Source organism: Strongylocentrotus purpuratus, unplaced genomic scaffold (genome assembly GCF_000002235.5).
Source record: "Strongylocentrotus purpuratus isolate Spur 01 unplaced genomic scaffold, Spur_5.0 spur5_scaffold_6, whole genome shotgun sequence".
Taxonomy (NCBI): domain Eukaryota; kingdom Metazoa; phylum Echinodermata; class Echinoidea; order Camarodonta; family Strongylocentrotidae; genus Strongylocentrotus; species Strongylocentrotus purpuratus.
In genome coordinates, this window is record NW_022145612.1 from 32,221,484 (window position 1) to 32,239,466 (window position 17,983).

The window sequence follows — 17,983 nt, forward strand, 5'->3', positions numbered from 1 at the left end:
ATACACAGACTCCTCCTGTTTTAACCCGTTGACTACTGCATTATGCCACCAGGTTCCAGTAAGCAATGGGTTAAGAATTGTTTTCCTAGTTTTCCTTGCTGACTACTCCTAGAACACTTTTAACTAGTTTGTGCATTTGTTTTCAAAAATAGTGCTACAATATCGTTGGTCATGTTCTTAGACCGCGGTGTATCTTTTACTTTACCAGCATAGTTTTGTTGTCTCTTAAAATTGATGAATTAGCCATGGCTTAATAAATTTGATTGATTGCAAGCAAAATTGCATGCTCCATTTCCATCGCCTGCCGCCTGTGATAAGTTACAACAATTAGACCTTATAGTGTGCTAACTTGGGTACGTATATTATTAACCGCTTTTCCCCCTAAGATTATTCGTTCATTTGTGCTGTCTTGTTATTCGACATATTGACAGTAAGTTCCTAGATTTCGTTCCGTCTTGGAATCAGCGGAATCAACGGAATCATCCCTCTATGATGCCACACAAGAAGTGAGCCTAGACGAATAGGAACATGAAACGGGAAGTGCCCTTTTCTATCTTTCCCCTCGATCTCCTCTGCACTATATCTGCACCCCTTTTCTGCGAATTCGTCCTCAAGATTTGCGGCCCAACAGTAACAATATACCGGCCAGAGAGAATAGAGAGAAGGAGAGGGGTAAGACGGACCTCAGTTTAACTTAAAAGGGGAATTTATGAATCGGTTATGTGATCTTTTGGAGAGGCCGAATTTATGATTGAGGAATAAACTTCATGCGTATCTTATAGCACATGCAATCTCCCTTTTCATATACAAGTCACTTCGCCTGCAATTACGGACTACATGTAATTCAGAAGCAATATGATTTAGTATATTGTATATTAGTTACATATTATGTAGTTTGTTCAGTTTGTTTTAAATTGCGTGTACATTTTTGAGTCACCTAAACATACCCCTCCCCAGGTGATTAATGTTTACTAAATATCTACCTAATATACGTGGCGCCAATTTTGCACCACATGCCAATAATTATGGGGTGCCACATGACTCGCGTAACTTCAATGTCACATGACTCATAACTAGATACCTACATCATGTCACACCTTGTTATCACGCATCCTGCAACATAAGATATCTACCCAATATGCACAAATCAGCCATTTACATAATTATATGTACATGAAAAAAGTGATGTGATCTATGATAACGTCACTCCACATTACAGAATTCTTGTAATCACTCATGCAATCACGTTGCATCTTATAATTTAAAATTATTCCATAACCATGTTTAGAAGATGTCCTTCTTCTTTTCAGCCTCACCCCCAATCTGTTCACTCTCTCATATTTTTGTCATACACCCCTTTTCTCTCTCTCTCTCTCTCTCTCTATCTCTTTTCTCTTTCTCTCCTCCTCCTCCTCCTCCTCATTTCCTTTCTCTCTTTCGGTCTCTCATGGTCACCCCCTCCGTATGTCTGTCTATCTCTGTCTGCCCCCTCCCTCCTGCCCGTTCCTGATCTTTCTCCCTCTATTCCCACCCTCTCTCTCTCTATCTCTCTCTGTTTCACTCTCTTTTTTTCTCTCTCTCTCTCTCTCTCTCTCTCTCTCTTTCTGTATCTCCCTCTCATTCAATCACCTATATTGCTTTTATCTCAGTCTACGAAGCGGTTACACAATTAAAATGACCTGAAATCGTTATTGCGAATATATTTTTGTTTTATTTTTGCAGTGAGACATATTCTTTTACAACATCATATTCCATAATAACTTACAATACTGAGTAATATATATGTACCATAAATAAACTTTTTGACTCGCAAATAAATATTAACAACTGCTGAAGTATGCCGTATCAAATACGGCGAACGAAAATATTACACCCAAAGGGATACAACTGGCCCAAAACGGAAGGATATCAAAAATTAATAAAGCTAGGTAGAGAACCGTCTACGGCAAAATCAAGCCAAGAATTAATTACCTACTTGTGCTGTTCCTTTTATTGTCAAAATCCACTCATGTCAATTTGATACTTTGCTTACATCCTACTTTCTGACACTCTCCTTTGAATTAGTCGCCTTGGTGGCGGTTCGAACTTAATCAGTTTGGCATCCATTTCGTGTGAAGCTAGTGACTGCACGCAAATCTCGCCAGCTCAAAATTGGAATGAGGTAGGAGGGAGAGCATTGGGATAGAAAGACAAACTAGTACAGATACAGAAAAGGAGAAAAAATGAACGTAGGCAAGAGACATGTAGAAGAAATGACAGTTGCTTGGTTCCTCTCGTCCTTGTAGATTAATGATGTCTAACGTGCAATTTCGATCTGGGGATTTGGAGTGGTGTGATTGATTCAGGGTATTTTACCTTAATCCTCACAAAGATATCCTAATAAATCACAAATGGTTACTTTCATCAAATTGTAACGCTATTCACTGTATACAGGAATTTAAAAAACAGACAACCTTTACCAATATCATAATGTCATAGAGGTAAAAAATTTGAACCTTATTCATATTATTCTGATCAAAACAATCCAAGCATCTTATTTTTTCAATGTTTTGATTTAATTGATAAATATCTACCTTTGAATACATTTTGAAAACATACTGATATTTTCCCGGTCAATGGTACATGTGTACTGGGAAAACAAATTGAGGATCTTTTTCTTCAAAACAGTTTTATTACATTGTAATGAGAGATATAATAAATATAATAAAGCAAGGTTTAAGTGAATATCCTGTGATCTGCCAAGCAGAATTCAGCCAAAGGGAATAGGCGATAAAATACACCTAATATATTGAATACACTACTACAGTGACCCTCAAAATGGAATAATCAATTATTATGTTTTATATTCTATTTGTCTTGTGTTAATACAACAGTGATATCAGAATGTAGATGAATACGGTTGTTACGACATTGTGTAGAACTGGGCAATATTCCTTTTTTTATAGTGAATACCATACATTGAATAGTAATGAATACATCTTTTATTTGCACGAAACCTCAATAGCAATTCCCCCCTACAGTTATAGTGAAATCTTCTAGGATTCTTTATGTTAAAATTTCGCATTTAATAAAATGTATATATTCTTTCCTGCACGAGCAGTGATGTTAATGAACTGGATTGCTGTCAACTTGACCATGAATATAAATAAACTGAAACACGAGAATTGGATGCTTACGCTTGTGGCCAGATGCAGCAATTTGTCAAAGCCATTATCTAATCTAAAACCCCTCTAAAACCACATTTTGTTTTCTAAAGAGAAACAAAATCGTCATATATTCAAATTCAACCACATAACCTCATTGGTAAAGCGTGTGAATGGTGTTAACTTTTTTCTACACTAGATCTTTAGAGAATCTTTTGGAATAATAAATAAATTTGCATCACATCGAAGTAGTGTCTAGAATCAAGTACCCTCAACCCATCATTAACTTATATAACAAACCAGTAGGCCCTATTGTTCAATGCTATGTATGAATTATTTAGCACTTCGTAAATACCACTGTAAGTAAATACTTGATATTATATATAAATATATTTTGTGTAATCAAAAGATAGTGTTGAGTCTTCTGCATCATTTTGTAGATACTTCAGAAAAGTAATAGCACACTTTGATGAATGCGTCTCAGCTTTATGTCACTCAGTGATGATGACCACATCGAAAATAAAATCTGTATGCGTTCTGCGATTCCGTCGGTATCGCTGATATCTAATAAATGATATCGGTGAATATGATTGAATGCACGAGAAGAGAGTGGCCCTGCAGCTCCTGACAAGGGATTAGATTGTGTTTGTTGTGCTTTGGCAGTAGTCAGTCTCTGCGAGTTGTGGTAGAATCGTGTGCAAGAAGACAACTCGTAGCTAATACGTTAAATGAAGCTCGATTAGGCGATGACGGAGTGGATTGGAACGTGTCGAAACGTGGTAAGTCGAGATAATATCATAGTCTTGACAACCCTCGACGAATGCAAAGTCACTTCTTTCTCCACTTAACTTATAAGCTCTTCAAATATCCTTCCGCGTTGCGCCAGCTATGAGTCCTGTTGTATTTCCGCTATTTATCATTTTTCTTCAGTCTTTTTTGTAACATCGTCTTTCCAAACAAGTACAACATCGAAAAATGATGAACGACACAAGAGGACAGTCAAGTGAAGAAAAGGGGGGTAAAAGGGAATGGGGGTGGGGGCTCTTCACTATACACACACCCCAATGTTCTTTCCTTTTCTTTTCCAGCATCTTAGACCATGGGCACAAGGACACGGTGTGAGTATTTCATGGGAATGTATTGGTTGAACTCTGGGTCGACACGTCTGGCCTAATGTTGGTCTTACTCTACACACTGGTCTGCCGAACTTCGAGGCGCAACAATGCGTATGTGAACAGTCCCTCCATGTTTTACACGATTCACCCATTGGCTGAAGAGAAAAGAAAAATGAGAGAGAAAGAAAAAAATTAAATATAAGAATATGACATATAATTGTATTAATAGGTGAAAATGATTTAAATTTCATTAATCATTTAACGAAGCACGTTATGACGACTGGTTTACTTGTATTCTATACGCCATTGTTTCTATGTCCTACATAATGTGTCTCAGTTTCGTAAAAGTATATTTCGTATATACAGCTACTACTGCACTTTTATCAACATCGCATCTCACTATTCACAAAAAAGGTCTAGTAACATATACATTAAAAAAAACTAATCCTGGCACTTCGGACGCCGAACCAATTAGCCAATTTGGACATTTTCTTCCCGAATTAGGGGGAAAGCTTGTTAGTCGATGAAAAAGCAGGAAGTAAGTTCGGTGGCACATGAGCATGAGGGTGAGGCTCGCTAGGTTTGGCTAGGGTTTGATCGGCTTAGCTTGAGTCCCCTGGCAGTCATTCGTAGAATTCTAATTGATTAAATGATTGAGATCGAGTCAATATAGCAAGTGGGGTGGGGTACGGCATGGTGTTAGTACTCAATGGAGAGAAAACTTGTATTGGGGAATTCACTGGAGGTTGGGGCAGCTTAATTATAATTCGTACAACTGCTGGGCGTTCCCTTGATTTGGTTTCCGTTGGTTTAAAACAGTCCTTCTCCTGCACAGTTTGCTTTAATCACAGAAAGTGAATTAAATTCGATTAACATAATGCAAGACGCTCTCTATGCACATCACTGTGTGTAATCCCTGTCTTTTCATTGACAAATCGCCCTCTTCGAATAATTTCAGTCAGGTTACAATTTACTTTTTTATGTGGACTGGTCCGACTATCCGTACTTACACTAACAGCTTATAATGAATCTAAAGAAACGGACATATACATTGTATACGAAAATACAGTATCAAATAAAGCGGAAGAAAAAACAAAGCTAAAAGGGCCAACGAAATGAAACAAATCACTTTTGAAATCGAGTTGTAGGGCTATATTTCAGGATGGTACTTAAAACCAAGCTTGTTCATATTTGAATCAACAAAGGAAGAGACAGGTACATAGTTCAATTGAAGAGCAACAAATCAAGGAGGCAGGTAATGCTCCTTGATTTAACCTACACATTTACTACGGACATTGCGATATCATTGTGACAGAAATAGAGAGAGAAAGAGGGGGAGGGGGAGAGACGGGGAGTTTAGCTCTCCCAGGGTCTTCTACCAGCTGAGCCACACCCAGGGGTCTTTGTTGATCCTCCTCTTGAGAATAGTACCTCACGCGTGTCCATAAAGCTGAGAATGCGACCGCCTCACCATCCAAACCCCCAGGAGATGCTATCCACACGAGTAGATATACGCACACTTCTTATTCCACCTGACACGGGCCTTCCAAAAACAAAAGACGCACTTTGAAGAAAAAAACGGAGAGGAAACCAGCGTGGGGGTAGAAATAAATAAGCGGCAATAACAAGCCTCTCAGCATAAGACAGGTCGTATTTAAATCGACAGTCAACCATTTCCTTCACTTGTCGGAAACGCGCCTGGCAATAAAACACTCTATAACAAGCTTTAAAAATTATGAACTTGAATGTTTATGGCATAGCTGAAAAGCAGGTGGTCAAATAGCGGTTCCCTCGTTCTAGAGGACAACTGGGCTTGACCATTCGTTCGTCCTTCTAGTGTGGTGGGATACAAAAGTGTAGAAATCAAGAATGTTCAGAAGAGGTTACCGTGAATGCTGCCACAAGTTTTGCCATCGATCAATAGTGTTGACAGAGATAAAACAATACATAATCAAGATATAATGTGTCGATAGCCATTGCATATCCAAATATGAATGAGGTCCAAAGTCCAAACTTACTGTTTGTAAAGCACATTAATGTTATAATCCACCCTCGAGGCGTTATCCAATTTGAACTTGCTAGCCAAACAATCAATTGGTTTCATAACAATCATGAAAACATAAACTTGAAAAGTCACATACCGAATATAACCCAAGAAGTTAGATTGTGTAGGAACCAAACACGAAGCATCTGGGTAGGAACAACTATTCTGTATTACCTTTTCCATGCAGAAGAGATGAAATAAGAAAAGAAGTTCTTTGATCACTCAGCGACAAAGGTAACGACACAAGTATCGACAGCGCCATCTCATGGGCAGTCTTATTTCCTTTGGTGGAGGTTTCAATTATACATCTCTCTCGCCCACAATTAATGACTCTTGGTTTCTTATTGTCTAATTGCATAACTTGCATATCATCAGAAACAGACCATAGAGATATGAAGAAGCTTCCACAAGCATTAAAGATATATGTCATAGCCCGAGTCTATATAGGTAACCATTTACATATAGATACATTCTGTAATGTAAAGATGTCTATAAAAAAAACTGTATCTAAACCGTCTTCTTTTTTCCATTAGTCATCCAATCACACTGCTTGGCTTTAAGTTCCAAAATGAATTAGCAAAGAACTGAATTAAAATACCAAAGAGGCGCGGTTCAATATAAAATAGTAGCAGAGATGATGATGACTCCCTGCAATAAAATCATCGGTTTATGACTAACGGAGACAGTTATCACAATTAATGCGGTTCGTATCAAAGGCACTCGCCGATTATTTATTCATAAACCATGCATGGACAATTGACTTTCATGACCGCCCTTTGGAAACGAAAATGGCCTCAACAAAATTAGGCCAGGACAAGACAACTTGTAATGGGTATCCTTTCAAGGAGTGCTGAATAGGATGATCAAGGGCTGTGTCCTAAACTACCTTCTATACACGTGGAAATTGGCAATTTCATTTGGCGAGGTCGTTCAGCATTTCAACATTAACACGAGATGGTTCCATCGGAATGATCGGACGTTGTGAGAACATTTTTCTATGAATAGCTTTTCGCCTTCGAGAGTTGAAGAAATTACTTCCACTTCCGTCGATGGCATCTCCAATGAGGGGCGAAGGCTTCACCTCCCTTTAAAGTTTTCTGTACAGAATTGCAAATATACTGCGAAATGCACTTCTACTAGCTCTCCCCATTAATACCATGCACGGCATATAATGTATCTATACAGTATTGATAGGCTGAATTCATTATTCACATCCTTACACAGAACGTCAAAGTCAGCTACGTGTTTTGTAATATATTTCCAAAGCGACTTCGTGTTTGCTAACGATATCTAGTGATATCATATAGAAATAGAGGTTGGCATTTGAATATTATAGGTTAGTTGTCAATAATTAAAGTTTAAATACACACTGTGCGTCTGGAGGAGGTGGTGGGTAGTATTAAGCCAGATCGCATGAGACCATATACCGCAGGCATGCAGGATCGACGGACTCGAGCCAGTGATGGAGATGGGTTATTACAGGGCATGTAGCTGGATAGGGAGTTTTCTCTTAACGCTCTCTTGAGCTCGGTTTTCCGATGCTTCCCATTCCTGGCTCACCCTCTCACTGAGTGACAGGCGAGGTTCGATGTACCCATCATGAAATATCTCTGCCATGCCAAACATTGAACGTGTAAATAAAAGCCCTGTTATAGTATCTCAGTTCCCCTTTGTACACGGTTCTATATCATCGATGACGGAATGGATTAGCCGTAGGCCATAGGCTATGCTCTCATACTGCATGAGCGAAGTCAATACATGCTATCTTTGAACTTGAAAATAAATGATAAAAATGTAAATATTAATATTTCCTTGTTTTTATGAAGTTTGCATCGCTTATATTGTATGTGTATTAATAATAATTTATAACTCATTTGAACAAGTGACTAAAGATTTTTAAAATTTTAATTTGAGGCAAATGGGCCGAATTAAATCGTCACGACTGGGAGCTCAGTGTGTTCTTTGTTACGCGAAGGGTAATTTGTTTTAAGATGAAGTCGCTGTTTGGAGTTAATATAAGAAACAAGGTCCCATGGTGAACCACGCTTTGAAGCAACCATCTTACTCTAAAATTAGATTTCACCATATTGACGTCCCTGGGAAGCTGAAAAGCAAGATTTGTCTTCGTTTTAGGGGACTCGTTCCTAATCTCTGCTAATCGATGGATGTATCCTCATCGTAATGCAGGTTAACACTGTTTGGGGTCGATGCTCTACTATACCAATCACCCGTTAGATGCGAGTATTGTTCCATTACCCTACCTACATCAACCAATCAGTTTCCCCTTTAAATTAGTCAGTCGAGTTAAATGAACAAACAAGCGAGAAGCTGCATCATAAGGTTTCCTTTCGAAAGTTTATAGGGCATTGTCAAAATCAGGATAATCATTATTTGGTGATCTTGGCTAAATGCCTGTATTATTCATTGGGCTATAACTTTCAAGGCCTGGGGATTATATTCATAAACGTTGAACCTGTTTCAAGGCAGAAACAAGGGAGACAATCATCATTGTTTACTCTACTACAGCAGTAAGTTGTTGTAGCTCAACGCGCTAAATTCCTGATGCCACTCATAATGCGCTTTCTGTCATCATAAGAAAATGCTATTGTTGAATACACGACATCTACACAGTCAAGTACAATGCTATAATTCAACAGATAATCTCTACAAAAATTCCCGGTGTTTTGTCCAATTCTGCAGTGTCAGCTCACGTTTGTCAGTTTTAGTGGAAAGATGGACACCATTTGACAGTTATTACAGCAACCTTGACATCGCGCTCGATAGAGAATGGTGAACCACTTATGCCATTTTTCTCCCGGTAATAAACGTGTTTCAAGATCAAGTCCACAAAGCGCATACCTAGTCTAGCCTCTGCGTGGAATTCATTCAAAGCTGTACAGTTCTGCAATGCCAAAGTGAACGTTACAACATTGGGCAACGATATCCACTTATGCGAAATGCAACTGTTATTTCCATGACTCAAACTGAATGTCGTGCTACTATATGATTGATGATAATAATGTTATTGTCATCAGCGAGGATGCTTTTCAGTGGACTCACAATGAGTTTAGAATACCAACGCGATGAAGCAGCGAACGATACGCAGTGGGTCTGAAACCAATAACGTTCGAGGACGAAGACTACAGTGAACTTGAGTTTCAGAATACAAGGCCAGGCGTCTGCCTGTCGCATATTTGAGGTTTTTTGTTATGAAGTACATAGAGTATGCAGGGGCCATCTATTCAACCCCCTACCTTGGTATCTCAAGGGACAGGTGCGCATACGCCCAAACTCCCTCCCATCCTCACTCAATTCCTTCCGAAGACATACCGCTAACCAGTCCCGTAACCAGTTCCCGATGTATATTTTGAAACTTCGCCGTTTGCCGGTCAGAAGACTCCATACGATTTAGCATGGCCAAACCATAATATCTCTTCTTTTTGAAAAGCATTCGTTGTGGCTTCAATAATTAATATTTATTGGGTTTCAAACCTTGTACAATGTTTGTTTTTCACCATGTTTATTTGAGATGACTCGCTGATGATGTTAACCGCTTTAAACTTGTTACATAAAAGAGAAACCGCATCGTTCATAGCCCATCGCACCGAACCAGCGTGACGATTATCACACACCGAATCTCAAATATCTCCCCTAGATCTTCGTTTGCACCTCTGATAACCTACTAGAGAGAAGGTATTTTAAGATTTTCACTTTCTCCTTCACTGTGTGGGTGTTGATGTCTTATTCTAGACCAGGAGATACAATTTTCTACCACTACCGTGCGCTAGGGACTGCGGTAGACCCATGCTGGTGTCATCCCCAAATCGAAAATAAATAATTGTTGGTTGATACGAGACAAATTGATTCTGATGTGGCATTGACCATGTTGACACCAAAAAGCTCCAATTCACATCACCCACGAGGGTGGAGCCAAACAAAAAAGATAAACACGAGAGCTAAAGACAAATGCAATATATTTTTAGCGTTAACAGAAGTCGAGGAGGAGGTTCATGTAGGCCATCTTCCCAAGACATGATGTCGTTTGGGAATTTGTAAGGGGAACGCACGCTCCTTGAACATGCAATATGAGCTGGTGGTTTAATTTGAGAATGATAGCCTGTCACTGGACATCTGTCACTATACCTTGGTTCATCTCGCTCATGTCATTCTTAAAACGTTCGTATAGTAATCACCTAAGTTCCCATTCATGTGTGAATCTCATGTTCCTCATGGTGTGGTGGGGTGACAGTCATACAAAACTTGTTCCTCACATGAATGAATCACGCACAAATTCATGAAAGAATGCAAGAATATCCGCAAAGGAAACTAGAACTCGAATGAAGCGTATGCCATTGTATATACATGTAAAACCATATACACTAAAGCTTCAAGCAAAAGCACCCAGCATAATACTTTAAAACATAAAGTGGTGAAAAGCCTTTCAGCTTGACACTGTAAAACTGTAAATAAAGTGAATCTGAAAAGTGAAACATTAAAAACATTTTATCAGCCTACTTCCTGACAGCCATTTCGTTCTAGAGATTAAAAACACTTCCCACATTTCCTCTTGCTGCTTGATGCAATAAATGAATTAATATTGAAGCCGGATATTTTTGGCTAAGATTATTATTTTATGTAGCAACACCCACCGAGCGTGGAATTTCGAACCCTTAACATTATGAGTCAATGAAAGTTTTTGAACGAACCTACTGTACACAGTGTTCAGTTTAATACATCCGTACCTTTTTTTTCTTCTCCTTCTCATCAACTTTATTCTCTTGCAAACTCACTAACTTATATCTGGCTTGATGTGAATAATTTCCCTCGTATGGTCGGCATTTAAAGGAATCATGCATGCTTCAACTGACATTTACTTTGAACTTTCTGAATGAATGCACTTTTTAGGAATCTTTCAACAGAACAAGCACACATTGTCTCGCGTTCATTATTCTTTCTTTTTTCAGAAAGAAAAATGTGATAACCGATTGAACTTGAATGTGGTTCTGATAAACTTGTCAGACGATAAAAAATAGAATGAAAAAAGCCTTTTCTGTGTTAACTGCTCGGTGATATTCACGGTGTTTATTAAATGTGATGAATAGTTGTAGTCGTAAATGTGACTTTAGACAGGCTCATCTTCAACCGATAAATGCCTCATAAATTACGACCTTGGACATTAATTTGTTTTTCCGCTATCTTCTTGTCTGGGAGGCAGTGAAACCGACGAGGATGATGATTTAGTTCCTCGAATTAAAACAACTTAAAAATAAAACCCAGGAGTGCTATTATTTTCAATCCACCTGCAGTTACTTGTCTACCTTAGGGTTGTTCCAAATGATTTACCACCAGGTTTGCAATCATTATAACTCGATTCATACACAGAGTTTGAGAAAGGACAATAGTCCGGGATAGGAGGTCGAGAGAACGGTCACATTCCTCTGCCTTTGTTCAGTCGCGCAGTCATTTATCGCAAGCCCTTAGTCACAATTATCTGCAGATATTTATTTTTTCGAGATATCATACAAAAACTGGGTTTTTCGCATTAACTCGCTCTGTTTCGCATTTCTTTTCGTTTTCTCGACGTCTCTATCTTTCTATGTGGGTCGCTGCGTGAGGCATACATTGTGTTATTGAATAGCGTTGTGATGATGGGCTAATAAAACCCACAAACATTCCTGACTTTTCAAAGTGCACAATGGACCTGCCCTTAAGTAAAGGGTCTTTTGGAAGAGAAGCCGTTTGACTCCTGTATGTCAATCGACTTAGTAGCAATGGTCTGGGTTAATTATGTCTATTAAGTAGCCCTGATCCACCAGTTGGACCCCATGTACACATACAAACTATAAAAGACTCTCTTCAATCCATCTTACCACCTACACGCGTACCCTAAAAGGCAAACAATTAGATGACGCCAAGGAGAACTCGTCTCATTTTCAATTGAAGCAATGTCGTCATTTAAAGTTTGCTTTGATAGCGGCGGAAACTAGATGTAATTATCATTTCTTCTTAGATTCTGTATAGGCCACATGGCAAATTAAATTTTTGTCATAAACATCATGATTCACGTTTAATTGCACCATTTTGATATCGGAAAAGTAAAATTAGGTGGGTATTGTTTGTGTGCCTTTGTTCAGATTTGCAGAGGACGAAAACATCACCCGGGTGAGTGATCGTTGAAACGGATTCAGACAGCCTCTGGTCGCTAAAGAGAGTGTGTGTCCTGTAAACAGGATTATCCCTCCATCTTATCACTATCTCAAATATGACTCTTCGCAATCTCTTGTGTTCTAAGAGTGACAAATCTCTTTGGCAGGTCCATTGCCGACTTGGTCAAAGCAAGGAGTTCCTTGGTCAAAGAAGACTTTGAATATTTTACCTAAGAAAAACGTCATCGTGAGTATTACAAAAGGTCATCATGGCAGAAAGTCATCTACAGTCAAATACATATTGGTGGGAAAGAAATATAATAGAAAGTTAATATATGAGAAAATAATTTGCCTTTTGTATAAAGACTTCCATGATATAATAGTATTTGTTCTTTAACTCGCGGTGCGATCAGGTTAACTGAGGTTTTTCAACTTTTAAAAAGTGCACCAAAGTCTTAAATTCTAGCACTATCTGACACTCTGGTACTTTATGTTCTAAGATGGTCTGATTCACGAGCAATGCCTAATGTTTACAAAAATATGTTTGGAAGGAACAGCCGACAGGTATGTATAGTAATGTGATTGAAATATCAGATAGGGGCACTTAAGGGTAAAGATTTATACGCCACTAAACCAATCGTCTCTCAGCAAAGCCACAAACACATTTTGAAGTGCAAAACATTAATTTTCTTCTGGTGGTTAAGATTAAAGTCCACCAGCCGACACTGCCTCGACAATTTCCCCGATCTTTCACCCTCACAAATGTTTTGGTCACTGTCCCGTTGATGTGTGTCTCAATTTATGACCTTTATAGATATGGATGGCACGTTTACGGACCTGACATCACGGCAAACATTGAGAGCTAGCTGTAGGGAATCATTTGGTTTCGGGGCGTGAGTTGCATGGGTGCTCTTGACGTTAACCATGTGAACTCACGTGTCATTTTAATGAACTTCAATGGCTAAAAGGGGAAAGGCTCTCTAACGTTATGTATGCTCTTATTCACCCTGTGTACCGCATGAATGCTCTATATTGAATATTTCATAATTCAATCAAGAGACATGTTTGTATCTTCGGTGATTATGTGTCCATATTACCTCAGAACTGCTAAATCATGGCTTTCAACTCTTCCTCAATATGCGAGTCTGTGTCAACTATCATGAAGACATAACTCATAGGGTGAAACCTAATCGAAACCGGCACTGTCTTAGATTGTATAAGAGGCGGTACGAGCCTGGCGTAAAACAAAAATAACATTATAAACATTGTGATGTTTATTGCTTCATACATTTATATCCTTTAGCTTGGATTGGCACTGACAGGTTCACGCAGACTGATTTATGAATGCGGATGACGTATGTGAGATAACGAGAAGACTATCCCGCCTTGAAAGGAAGCAGTCTATCTGTCAAACTTCTCACCCAAACAACATGCCATCTTCCGACTATGCTCCGACAGGTGCGGTAAGACGTGCCGCATCACATCACAGAGGTACTACGGTTAACGGTTTACCGTTATATCATCGCACCGAGACAAAGCATTTGCTCTTAACTTCAAGCAGGTGCGCTCAGGATGAGATAAAGAATAACACCGATGCAACTAAAATACTAACTCTTACATTTGTCCTCTCTCCTTCTTTCTTTCTCTACCCGCTAATCTACATCAAACAAAATTCCGTGGGCTCGACAGTCAACACAAAGGTCTTCATGTCAATATTTAGACACACTTCCAATTCGGAAAAATAGCATGTGTAAATGTGGGAGGGGGAGAAGCAAGAGGTATATCATGCAGTTGTCTGCGTATTTGATGAACATTCATAACAACTAGTATCACCGAACATTGATACTGTATCAGTCTATAACTATTTAAAGATATACTTGAGTTCTGGTAATGCGACTGCATTGTGAAAGAAAAGGTGTGGAATGGATCAGAAAAGTTGATCATATAGCATGTAAGTAATGGTGTGTAATGCAAGGTTCTGGAGTCATCAAAATCATCATAAATTTGGCATAGTCTTGGTAAAGTAACAATCACTTACACAGAAAGATGTATATGGGACAACACACATGGTGTCGGGGCTTGTACTACCCTGATTTCCTTATCTTTCTATGCTCATTACTCAGCCAGTATACTTTTCTTCCAAAATTGTTTGGCACATGTAGTTTATTTGTAATCTTGAACATTCAGTGTAAGTTTCGTTAGATTCTGTGAGAATTCATTTTCTTTTTTTTTACCAGAAATCAAGTTTATCTTTAACATTGCCGAATGAAAATCGGTGAGCCAGTCATTAATGGAGTTATGTAGAGATAATCCACCAAGTACGGCGCATATTAAACTCGAGGCGAAGGAAGAAGACAGTGCAGCCTTTTTAAAAGCCCTAAGTCCTAACCAAAAGTACAACAGACATTGCGATGAATCTACAGATATGGGGATCGGACGATAGATTGAAGTCGTGAATTTAAAAAAAAAAAGGAAAAGGCAATTTTATTTTAGGCAATATATAGATATAGGCAAAGACAGAGACAAGAAAATTAAAAGAATAAAATAGAGAGACAAAAGGGACAACGGTACATGAAAAATGCGTGGAGAGGGAGAGAGAGAGAGAGAGAGAACGGAAAACAGAGAGAAAGAGACAGCCACAGAGCTTGAGATCGGTAGAGAGAGAGAGAGAGACAGACAGAGAGAGGGTGGGGTGGGAAAGAAAGAAACAGAGAGAGAGAGAGAGAGAGAGAAGAGGTGGTGGAAAGGGGACGGGATAAACCCGCATACCGCGGTTGACATGAAGGGTTATAGGTAAGCGACCCAAGGATGTCTGTTGTCTATCCCGTTGTCACAGGTTACATCTAAGAGCCCATTGCTATGTAAGACCAGTAGAATAGCGTTTGTGAGTACCCTGGCCTGGTCTGCATGCCTGCCTACCCTGCCTCGCGGCCCCCTTAGCTATAGCTGCCCTTCACCGCTCTGACACGTGTGCATAGGTATTCAGAGCTGTCAACAAAACCCTCATTGACAAGTCGTGTGTAACCACAATTAGAATGATAACTGATAACCAATAATTGACAATAAGTACACAAACTCTTTCTGAACTTTAAATCTTGCACAAAGTACAGATGATCCCCGTGTCATAAATCTAAGCGCTGAATTAGGTGCTCAAATACCACTGCAACAAGGCAGCTACCGCGGATAATTTGTTTGCAAGACTAATTACTGTCACGATGTAGGATAATCGCCTTTTATCACGACAGTCTATTTTTTGATCAAGGGTATGAGATTGTTCTATGCAGTTCAAATAAAACGATGACTTTTGGAATGATATTATTGTCTTGTTTCTTCAGGTCCCGTATCGATTGTAAACCTATACATTACCAGGTAAATGATCATACACCTTATGCTTACTATATACAGAAACACTGGTTAAATGTCATGTATTAACTTTCATGGGAATATTATGAAAGCATCGACACCATAAAAGTAGAGAACGACGGATGAAATATAATCCGGTAAAGATCTCAAACCGATCGATACAGATGACGTGAAGCAAGAAATATGAGATCAAATTGTATGCTTATCTTTTGTAGGTAACAATGTAAAGACATAATATACAAACAAATCAATAAAGACTACTGGTAGTAGCAGACAGAGGCCAGAGAAAGGCAAGATCGATAATGAGAAGAAAATTGCTAGAGTCACAGTCATCTAGTATGCGTATTAAGCAATCGTGTGTACCGGACAGTCATCATAACGTGCGTTTGAATATTACAGCATAGTTATTATGTTCTTAACAATTATATGAATTTGCCCTTAATATAATTAACATGTTTTCTGGCCTTATTAGAGTATGTAAGAACAAATCCATAATATGAAACATTTATGTACATAACTGTGTGGCATACAGTTAATCAAATAATACATTTCAATACTAAATTAGGACATAGAAACTTACTATTCTTGGGAATCTTTTCACTCTTTGGTGATTGTGTATTTGGTCTGCGTATTCTTCTTGTAAATGCCTCTCTTCCTCCTCCTGAGCAAAATCCAATAAGTCCAAAACTGTTTGCACGCCATTGTCTCTTCGCCTGGTTGACGAGGCGGCTGGGGACAGCTCATACGCAAGAGTCGAGCCGCCGTTGAGTACCACACTACTGAGCAAGATTACTGATATTGTTATTCCCGCTAGACATAGTCTCGTGTTTTCCATCTTCCTTCGAAGGAATCCCTTGATGATATGGAGCCTGAATATCCAAGAGGTGCACCGAGTGCTTAGGAGCCACTCCCCTAGATACCCACTTCGGACACTTGGCCGACCCACCGTGTCCCTACCCGGTGGAGGAATGATGATGGTGATGCGAGAGGAACTTCCAAGGAAGAAAACAAAAAAACGATTACTTGTCAGTTGATGGATGTCACAAGAAGCTTGTGATTAGCTTGAAAAGCATCATCTCATTTTATCTCCAGAATAATGACATGGATTAGCTTCCTCACCAGCTTTATAATGCTCGATTCGCCCTCTAGTGATGACGATTTGGTTTTTAAAACCACAAGATGAAAATTAAGATGAATATTGCTTTCCGATACGAGACAGAATTCCTCTAATTTTGTTCAGTTAAAAACTCATTATCTCCTCTGCAGTGACTAGGCAAAAGAAATTTCTCGCTTGAAATTATGAAGGTGAAATGAGCTGAGTAATGTTGATATCACCATTATCTATTCCAGAAAGATATGAGCTCTCCACAATGTTGAACAAATCATACGTCAAAAATAAATAAAAGTTGGCGTAGGCGAGCGACGTTCGTACAGTTCCTTTTCTCTCGATGTTGCGTGAATGAAATACCAGAGTCCACCACACGAAGCCAGCTCACTACTGTATTTAGGAACTTACTGCGGCTGCGCACAAAATTGCCCAATAGGTGATGGCGCTAAACTTAGGCGGAACTGCTATCGAGTTCGATATCAATCGTCTGCATGCCTTCGACATACTAGTGTGGAAATAATATGACTTTGAAGCGTTTCATCTAGCTTCCGTCTTTATTCCTGCCATGGCCATTCGTGTTACAAGGCAACTACTATCTGGGGTTGACGGTAGTGGTGATCTTGATACAGAGGTGAATCGATTGGTTCTGATCCGACATCGGAAATGGTTGTAAAGGGAAGCCGGGGGAAGTCATCTCACCGGAACCTTTATCACCTTCTCAGAAAAAATTGGAACTAGTACACCTTAAAATAATTATGTCGCGACGATAATGATTTACTGAAAATATGCTTGACTAATTATTATTAAAATGGGCTGGGTTTTTGTATAAAAACACTGTGCGGTGTACTAGACAAAGGAAAGTTCATCATGATGTGTCGTCTGTGTGGGACCTGTCTTCTAATTATTCATAGTGAACCATAGAAAAATGGTTTGTTTTAGATAGAACCAACGCCCTGTTATATTTTCGATGTTGCCATGGAAATTTCCCCTCTTGTTACAATTTACAAGAAATGTCAATCACCTGTTATATTTTTGTGTCGTAATTTATTTTCCTTTATTTATTT

The 17,983-nt window shown here is 39.0% G+C and overlaps 1 long non-coding RNA gene across 1 annotated transcript; it reads right to left on the reverse strand.

Moving 5' to 3' along the window:
- Nucleotides 1-1,692: 1,692 nt before the first annotated feature.
- LOC105446287 lies at nt 1,693-17,254 on the reverse strand. Its single transcript, XR_973700.2, has 2 exons — nt 16,392-17,254; nt 1,693-4,413 (listed from the first exon to the last, which is right to left on the reverse strand). It is a non-coding gene; the product is annotated as an uncharacterized LOC105446287 (long non-coding RNA).
- Nucleotides 17,255-17,983: the final 729 nt, after the last annotated feature.